The sequence below is a fragment of the Cetorhinus maximus genome, chromosome 9, assembly GCF_964194155.1.
Source record: "Cetorhinus maximus chromosome 9, sCetMax3.hap1.1, whole genome shotgun sequence".
Taxonomy (NCBI): Eukaryota; Metazoa; Chordata; class Chondrichthyes; order Lamniformes; family Cetorhinidae; genus Cetorhinus; species Cetorhinus maximus.
In genome coordinates this window covers 581,391-591,540 of record NC_135887.1, presented here as the reverse complement: position 1 = coordinate 591,540, position 10,150 = coordinate 581,391, and the positions used below count along the sequence as shown (strand labels likewise).

Here is a 10,150-nt window from a genome sequence, read left to right as displayed (position 1 = left end):
TTTTTATGCACGATATGAAATGTGAACACAGACAGCTTAATGAAGCTGATGGAATGGAAAACAAGCATAGCAATATATTGATGCTTTACTTAACAAAACAGACCATCATTTTTTTATCAATGTAAATGCATCATATTAGTGCATTTATTTGTTTCAAATGCACATTTTTCCAAGCAAAAGAAAAGGCAAGTTAACTTCCTCCGTTGTGCAGTTATAAAATAATCATGAATTTATTAACTGGATTCTACACTGGTCAGATCAGAAAAAAATGTGGACCTTCTCCTAATGCCATGTACTATTTCTCACTTAACCTGCTTCCTGATATCTGTCAAAAATACTTAAGACCAATCCTAACCCTCCAATTCCCACCCTCCCTGGAAGGAAAAATGCCTCACCTCTCCTTCATATGTCCCCTAGATTGCATGATTGGGATCAAGAATGTGCCATTAGAGGAATTTCAAGTGCAGGTCCTCCTCCCACCTTCACCTGATACAGGACTGATCATGTACAGATTTATTCATAAAAATGGTGAATTAAAACTACAACTAGTGAACATCTCCACGCAAAAAGTAAAATGTAAGAATAACATAACTAGGGTTTAGTAAAATCATTTAGCATTATTTTACACTGGTACCAGAGGGAGCTAAACTGATATTTGGGTGAAATGAAATTATACAGTTTTGCAGGGGAAAAAGACGTAAATAATAAGGATACACTTTTAATTATACTAGGTTGGTCACATTTTTCAAATCCAAAGGCTTTATCAGACATTTCATTGTATTGCAGGTCAATGTGAGATGTTTACACATTTCCAATCCATTCCCCTCTTGGAATTTGTGAGCTGCAGTATATAATAAATACATTTTGAAAATAGAAAACAGATCAACTACATTCATTTGGCATTGTAATACAAAGCTTTTAAGAGGAAGAGCACACATACTAAGTTACAAGGCTGCAATTTAACAGGGGGTTGAAGTAAACCGTAAAAACCAAATCTAAGCTGCTTTTAATAATATGCATCAGAAGCCAATTAGTTTCAAGGAAAGAGAATTATACCCATGCATCGAGAAGCTACCCAAACACATTTCCATCAAATGTTATCTATTTGGTATTAGTTTTTCCTTCTTTTGGTTTTGGTAATTTTCTTTCCAGTTGCCATGATTCAAGGAAAAAGTTAGAGTGCAAACTTCTTTTCCTACCTTATTGCTAAGCAGTATTGTGAACGTATAGGACGAGGAACCTCTCTAGCTGAATCTATGGCCACGTATGCTAACAGAAGAACCACCACCCAATCTAGGAGTAAAATTCTGATTTCCTTAATTAATTCAAATGAGCAGGCTTACAATTCATTCATAAAACAGCACGAGGCTCACCTTAGCTCAAGAAATGACTGAGGCCTCCAAATGAAAGGATTTTAAAATGTTCCCAGATGTAGGACGGAATTTTCCCAAATTTGCACTAAGTGCAGTAGCTGGCGGGTAAAATGACATTTCACTAGCCGGCTGCGATGGTGGGTTTCACGCCGTATCGTCCCGAATCCGCCTAATTATTTATGCGCTCCTGGGAAACACGCCATTTCCATGGTGAGAGAGCTCCCATACGTCTATCCACCGTCATCCCACCGCTGCATCACGCTGGGCGCCATGTTTAAAGTCTAGCCGCAAGCGCACATCTCAGTGCTTCCAGCTCACTGTTGCTGCACAGAAGACATGGCCCTGAAACTGAAGCCTGCAGCCCCTAGATTCAGCGATGCATCTCTCGAGTGACTTTTGGATGCCGGGATGTCCTCTACCCCCGCTCTGGCTGCAGGCTGGGCAGCAACAGCACTAACCTAGCTTGGGAGGTGGTGGCAGTGATGGTCAATGTCAATGCTAATGCCCAGAAAAAGAGGACAGCCATCCAGTGCAGCAAGAGGATGAATGAACTCCTCCGTTCCATCAGGGTAAGTCACTAATCTCATCACAACTCTCTCACTCACAAACCCATCACACATCCACAGGGCCCGCACTCACTGTCAGTTCAAGGGACATCACCATTCACTCTCTCACACTCACCTTCATTATCCTCATCCCATTCATGGGAACCACTCAACACCCACACAGGCCAGGCATACATGTAATCTGGCCTGGCAGGTGTCCTGCATATACTTTCTCCATCTCTATCCATGCAAGACAAGCTGGCACACAAGAGAGAGGTCTCAGACCGGTGGCAGAATTCCCAAAATCAAGGTCCTCCAAGACTTTGAAAACAGAGCCATCCAGCTGGCTGGTGAGGATCTGGACCGGTCCTGTGTTGACTAAGGTCGGCGCTGCTCTACCAAGTGAGGATCCAACAGCGCAACATCCATCAGATAACCATGCCGTGAGTGATGTGTCCTCTTTCACAGGCCACTGCCATGCACTAATTATCTCTCCTTGCTTTCGCAGGCACATCTGCCAAACAGCCGATAGAGTCCATGACCCAGGGCCTCCAATCAAGCCCTGAAGAAACCTATGAAGGGGAGTCTGGAGGCACCCTTCCTGAAGTCCTGTCACAGCGTCACCCTCAGCCTCCACCAGCGCAGAGACACACACCTCGGTGGGACCTAGCTTTAGAGTAACCCTGGGATCACAATCTGGTGAGCACATCGCACTGTCTGATCCACAGCAGGCAGAGACAGGGACTTCCCAGGTCCCCGGCACTCGGAGAACTGCTGGAGGTCAGAATGTTGAGGTCAGATGATGAGCCTCTGGTCATGTCACAGTTGCTGGGGCTACAAAGACAAAGACAATCTCAGGAACATCAGGAAGGGAAAGGGTGTCCGCTGCACTCCTCAGATTGCAAGGCACGATGGAAGAGTCCGTCCTCATTCAGTCTGAGGTGATAGTGCCAGTATACCAAAGCACTGAGGCCAACACTAGTAGGATGGTGGCTGCCATAGAGACCTCAGTCCAAGACTTTGCTCCTGCACTGCTGCGCGGGCTTAACTCCATCGCTGATACCATAGTTGGCCTCCAGTGTATATGCGAGAGGAGTGCGGGGCACTCCGATCTCACTCCAGCTACCCCTGCTCCTCAAGGAGTCAGCCTGGGGACCCTGGGCACCCATAGAGAGGAGGATCTGCAGGTGCTCACTCCTGGCCCATCCATCCAGGCGATTCCAAGTGCCGTCACTCCTGGCCCATCTAACTCCCCTCTCCCTGTGACCCCAGCAGCTCCAGCTCCACAAGCCAAGGAGGGTGCCACTGCCACACAGCAGGACCCCGAAAGCAGGCTGGGGCCCTCCATAGGATGCCCGCCAAAATCATCACAGACAGGGCGTCACAGTCAGCAGGCTGCCTCCACCTTCGCTGTGGCTGTCCGGGGAGCACCAAGACGTAGCGGCAGGGTTAGGACAGTTAAGGAGAATCGGCCGCACAGCCTGGGCACGGGTGTTAATCATTTGTACATACTGTTCACTATTGTCAGTAAACTCCCAAGAATGTCTCCCTGCCTATGGCTCCTTGTTCTGAAGAGCAGTGTTCATGTCACTCAGATGTGAAACCTTTCTGCACAAGATAAAGGCAGGTGTCTCAGTCCAGGGCCTGTTCCTTGTGTCTGTGCAGCCTTCAGACCAAAGTGATGGTCCGGCCTTTCTCTCCCTGGACACATTACTGATGCCTGCACCTCGGCGGTGCTGGTCATTGCTGCCAGAATGTAGTGGGCAGGCATCAGAGAGTTTTCTCATTCTCTCTGTGTGCTCTCAGCATCTTTATGGAGGGGCTGGCCCCCATCACACCAACATCTGTGACCAGTGATGCAGTGCTCCAGCTCCATGGAGGGCTCACATGCTGAAGGTGGACAAAACATCAGGTGCTTTTAAGGTTTCATGCCTGCGTTTCTATGATACAACCCTGATCATGAGCTCAAGCAAGCTGCCCTCGGCCAGACAGGAGTCAGGCATTCTCAGAGGCTGTGTGAAGATCTATGGAGTGTCCTCAATGTATGCCGTCATCATCCTCCTGCAATCGAGTGATTATTAGGGCCTGCGACAGCTCGCTGTGGTTCTTGGGCAGTGTATATGGGAGCCCGTTCTTCCTGAGGTTGCTGCTCCTGCCTCTGCACAGCCAGGAGCCTCAGGTACTCTCTCCTCCACGCTCTGTAGGCCATCAAGCATACAGCTAGTTCACCAGGCTCCACAATGCTGATGTACTCCTCCTACAGGATGACAGAGAGAGAGAGACACATGTGGTCAGTATGGATGTGCTAAGCACCTGTCCTGGTTAAGTGTGATGGCCCCTTAATGCTTCCCGGAGAGTGCTGGCCACCACTTGGATGGCCAGAGATTAGTGCACTGCAAGGCTGCACTGTTAGCTTGAACCATGGGGGAGACTGGTCCAAACCGGGATGCTGACATTGCAAGAAGCTGTGAGCACCTCCAGCAGTGACTGCTACATGGCCAGGTTTAGCAAGGAGATTGTACAATGTGTGCTCTGCAGTTTATTAACGTGCTCATGAATTTGCAGTCTGTGCCAGATGGGTGGGGGGTGGGGGTGGAGAGCTCTGCAGAACTTGGTGGCATTTTGATGCCTCTGCGTTGCTTGAGTGGGCAAATAAGCTCAGAGACCGACCACAATCATCTCAATGTGGCCGCGCCTGAACTGTCTCAATTACAGAGGAATGGTCACTTTCTACAGGTTTCCTGAATGAATGTGTGGCCACTTCCCTTGCCTGCCCAATCCCCCTACCCCCTACCTTGAATGCTTGTGTGCTATATTCGACAGCAGGGCTGCCCTTAACCACCAGCACCACCCTCCCCCACTCCCCTGTCACTTCAATGGCAAGGCTGCTCTTGCCCATGCTCCCCCTCCAGGCTCACCTCCTAGGAAGGGCAGCATTTAACACTGGCCCACCAGTGCCCAAAGCCTGCAAAACAACAGGCGACTCTGGCGAGCACTACAAAACACTGCTGTGCACTGAACTCCAATTCACCCAAAGCGCAGGCCACCAAGTGCACGTCGCCTCTGTGCTGTTGTGAAACATGTTGGTGTTCTTTCCCGCCTATGTGGACGGACGATCCAGCGGGGGTGTAAGAGCCTGGCGGGATGGCCTGATAATGATATGCTGATGTATTACAACGAGGTTCCCGATGACTGATGGCGGGAACGCGGCCTGCTGTTGGTGGGCTGAGCGGACAATCACAACCTGCCTTCTCACCGTCGTGAAGCCGATCGCACCATATTGTCCGCTCACCACCACCAGTGGGCACAGAAAATTCCACCCATAGTGTCAGCTTGCTCTCACCCAAGTGTTTGCATTGTCATAAATGGTCTGAAGTGAGGAACGTCTATACTTTATGCAAGAAGACTAACTGAATTTAATGGCTAAGATGACAAGACAATTGAAGCTGGAAGTATATTTGCTGTTTAATCTAATTTACCAGATTTTCCTCCAGTTACTTAATTTTATCACCTATACAGTAAAATCACGATGAGTCAAATCCCAAGGATTCCACCCACAAATTTGTGTTAAGCAAAGCTTCATGAAGCTGAGGAAGCCCCATTCCCACAACACATCTCTCTGTAACCCCATATGCCTACAAACGTGGTCTATGTCAAAAACAACAGATCCAAATGAAAATACAGTAAAGCAGTAAATGTGTGAAAAAGTCTTCATTCAATTTGTTCAGATTTTACAATGGCCTGACCTTGTAAAAAGCTGGTGCTTTGAGTTGAAAAACGTTGGGAGTTAGTTCCAGAAAAACTCTATTCTTTTTCTGTTTAGCGTTCCATCTTCGGACATGCACGATACAGTCAATCATGCAGTCAAACATGTTTTCAATGTTTTTGTGCCGATTAGTTCAGCCATATTTGCGGGCTTTGCACGTAATTTCATAGGGAGATCGATGCCAAACGATGGCTTGCCCAGCACTCCATGATTTCATGCTCATGTGGTCGAACCAGTCTGATTGGTTGGTGTGGTCATATGACAAGTTTAGATAATTTTGGCTAATCCAGATTTACCAGTGCAGAATTTCAGTTTATCAGAGGCATCACTATTAACATCCTGGGGATGTTGATATAGCCAGAAACTGGACTAGCCATATAAATACTGTGGCTACAAGAGCAGGTCAGAGGCTAGGAATCCTGTGGCAAGTAATTCACCTTGCAACTCCCCAGAGCCTGTTCACCATCTACAAAACTCAGGTCAGGAGTGTGATGGAATACTCCCTACTTGCCTGGATGAGTGCAGCTCCAACAATACTCAAGAAGCTTGACACCCTCCAGGACAAAGCAACCCGCTTGATTGGCACCCAATCCACAAACATTCACTCCCTCCACCACCAATGCACAGTAGCAGCAGTGTGTACCATCTACAAGATGCACTGCAAGAACTCACCAACACTCCTTAGACAGCACCTTCCAAACCCATGGCCGCTACCATCCAGAGTCACACAGAATCACAGTGCAGAAGAGGCCCTTCGGCCCATCGAGTCTGCACCGACACGAGAAACACCTGACCTAACTACTTAATCCCATTTACCAGCACTTGGCCCATAGCCTTGAATGTTATGACGTGCCAAGTGCTCATCCATGTACTTTTTAAAGGATGTGAGGCAACCCGCCTCCACCACCCTCCCAGGCAGCGCATTCCAGACCATCACCACCCTCTGGGTAAAAAAGTTTTTCCTCACATCCGCCCTAAACCTCCTGCCCCTCACCTTGAACTTATGCCCACTTGTGACTGACCCTTCAACTAAGGGGAACAGCTGCTCCCTATCCACCCTGTCCATGCCCCTCAATCTTGAACACCTCGATCAGGTCGCCCCTCAGTCTTCTCTGCCCCAATGAAAACAACCCAAGTCTATCCAACCTCTCTTCATAACTTAAATGTTTCATCCCAGGCAACATCCTGGTGAATCTCCTCTGCACCCCCTCCAATGCAATCACATCTTTCCTATAATGTGGCAACCAGAACTGCACACTGTACTGCAGCTGTGGCCTCACCAAGGTTCTATAGAACTCCATGACCTCCCTCGTTTTGTAATCTATGCCTTGATTGATAAAGGCAAGTGTCCCATATGCCTTTTTCACCACCCCACTAACATGCCCCTCTGCCTTCAGGGATCTATGGACACACACGCCAAGGTCCCTTTGTTCCTCAGAACTTCCTAGTGTCATGCCGTTCATTGAATACTTCCTTGTCAAATTACTCCTTCCAAAGTGTATCACCTCACATTTTTCAGGGTTAAATTCCATCTGCCACTAATCTGCCCATTTCACCATCCTGTCTATATCTTCCTGTAGCCCAAGACACTCAACCTCACTGTTAACCACACAGCCAATCTTTGTGTCATCCGCAAACTTACTAATCCGCACCCCCCTGTTGTCATCTATGTCATTTATATAAATGACAAATAATAGGGGACCCAGCACAGATCCCTGTGGTACACCACTGGACACTGGCTTCCAGTCACTAAAGCATCCTTCTGTCATCACCCTCTGTCTCCTACAACTAAGCCAATTTTGAATCCACCTTATCAAATTACCCTGTATCCCATGTGCATTTGCCTTCTTTATAAGTCTCCAATGTGGGACCTTGTCAAAGGCTTTGCTGAAATCCATATAAACTACATCAACTGCACCACCCTCATCTACACACCTGGTCACTACCTCAAAAAATTCAATCAAATTTATTAGGCATGACCTCCCTCTGGCAAAGCCATGCTGACTATTCCTGATCAAACTTTGCCTCTCCAAGTGGAGATAGATTCTCTCCTTCAGAATTTTCTCCAATAGTTTCCCTACCACTGACGTGAGACTCACTGGCCTGGAGTTCCCTGGCTTCTCTCTACAACCCTTCTTAAATAGCAGAACCACATAATCTGTTCTCCAGTCCTCTGGCACCTCCCCCGTGGCCAGAGAGGAATTAAAAATTTGGGTCAGAGCCCCTGTGATCTCCTCCCTTGCCAGCCTCAGCAGTCTGGGACACAAATCATCCAGACCTGGAGATTTGTCCACTTTTAGGCCTGCCAACACCAGTTACTCCCTATATCAATTTGCTCAAGAACCTTGCAGTCTCTCTCCCCAAGTTCGATACCTTCATTCTCATTCTCTTGGGTGAAGACGGATTTGAAGTATTCATTCAACACTTAATCGATGTCCTCTGGCTCCACCCATAGATTGCCCCCTTGGTCCTTTATAGGCCCTACTCTTTCCCTGGTTACCCTCTTCCCATTGATATACTTATAGAACATCTTGGGATTTTCCCAATTTTACCAGCCAGAGCTTTTTCATATCCCCTCTTTGCTCTCCTAATTGCTTTCTTAAGCTCCACCCTGCACTTTCTGTACTCCACTAATTTGCACCCCTTGAAACCTGCTAAAAGCCTCTCTTTTCCTTCTCATCGTATCCTGAATATCTCTGGTCATCCATGGTTCTCTGGGCTTGTTACTCCTTCCTATCACCCTAGAGGGAACATGTTGAGCCTGTACCCTCCACATTTCCTTTTTGAACATCCCCCACTGCTTCTCTGTAGATTTCCCCACAAGTAGCTGTTCCCAGTCTACCTTGGCTGGATCGTGCCTTATTTTACTAAAATCCATTCTCCCCCAATCCAAAAAATTTTTTTGCAACTTCTCTATTTCTTTGTCCATAACAAGCTTAAATTGTACCATGTTGTGGTCGCTATCACTAAAATGCTCGCCCACCATCACCTCAGCCACCTGTCCGGCTTCATTCCCCAGAATTAGGTCCAGCACATCACCGTCCCTTGTTGGGCCCTCTACATATTGACCTAAAAAGTTCTCCTGTACACATTTCAAGAAATCCACTCCATCCAAACCCTAAACACTATGTTGGGAAAGTTGAAATCACCTAATATAATTACCCTATTGTTATTGTTTTTACACACCTCCGCAAATTGTGCACATATTTGCTCTCCAATTTCCCACTGACTATCTGGGGGTCTGTAATAAACACCTAACAATGTGGCTGCCCCTTTTTTATTCCTAAGCTCTACCCATAAAGCTTCATTCGATGCCCCCTCCAAGATATCATCTCTCCTTACTGCAGTAACTGACTCCTTAACTAATAATGCAATGCCTCCTCCTCTTTTACCCCCTCCCCTGTCTCGCCTGAAGATTCTATATCCTGGAATGTTGAGCTGCCAATCCTGCCCCTCCCTCAACCACATCTCAGTGATGACTACCAAATCACAATTCCATGTGTGAATCCTCACCCTTAGCTCATTCGTTTTACCAGTAATACTCCTGCCATTAAAGTAGAGGCCATCCAGCCTTGCCTTAGTCCCTTGAAGCTTAATGCAGCTGTACTCCCTCTGACATGATTGTTTTACTGTATTATGATGTGTCCCTATTCTGCTAACATTCTGTGTCCCTCCCTCTGCCGAATTAGTTTAAACTCCTCCCAACAGCACTAGCAAACCTGCCCGCAAGGATGTTAGTTCCGCTCTGGTTCAGATGTAGACTGTCCCGCTTGTACAGGTCCCACCTTCCCCAGAAACTGTCCCAGCGATCCAGGAATCTAAAACCCTCCCTCCTGTACCAACTCTTAAGCTATGTATTCATCTGTGCTATTCTCCTATTTCTGAGCTCGCTAGCATGTGGCACTGGGAGTAATCCAGAGATTACAACCCGAGAGGTCTTGCTTTTTAGTTTACTGGATAAATTCCTGAATTCTTGATGCAAGACCTCATCCCTCTTTCTACCTATGCCATTGGTACCAGAATGACAAGGGCAGCAGGTACATGGGAACACCACCACTTAGATGTTCCCCTTCAAGCCACTCACCATCCCGACTTGGAAATATATCGCTGTTCCTTTACGGTCGCTGGATCAAAATCCTGGAACTCCCTCCCCAACAGCACTGAGGGTGTACCTACACCTCATGGGCTGCAGCAGTTCAAGGCGGCAGCTCACCACTAACTTCTCAAGGCCAATTAGGGCTGGGCATTAAATGCTGGCCTAGCCAGCGACAGTCACCCACATCCCTTGAATGAATAATACAAAAAAAATCATTCTATGGAATAAGCTAGTCTGCCAGCAGGATTGGTCAATGATTTCAACATAACCAGAATTTTGCGACATCAGAGGTATGACTCATCATGATTTTACTAAGTCCTATGAGCCATGTTAAATTTTTACCTCTTGGACAAATAAAGGCTGTAAATGT

The 10,150-nt window shown here is 47.2% G+C and overlaps 1 long non-coding RNA gene across 1 annotated transcript; it reads right to left on the bottom strand.

Moving 5' to 3' along the window:
- Positions 1-203: 203 nt before the first annotated feature.
- LOC144684307 (uncharacterized) lies at positions 204-3,119 on the bottom strand. Its single transcript, XR_013577480.1, has 2 exons — positions 1,200-3,119; positions 204-841 (listed from the first exon to the last, which is right to left on the bottom strand). It is a non-coding gene; the product is annotated as an uncharacterized LOC144684307 (long non-coding RNA).
- Between the last annotated feature and the right edge of the window lie 7,031 nt (positions 3,120-10,150).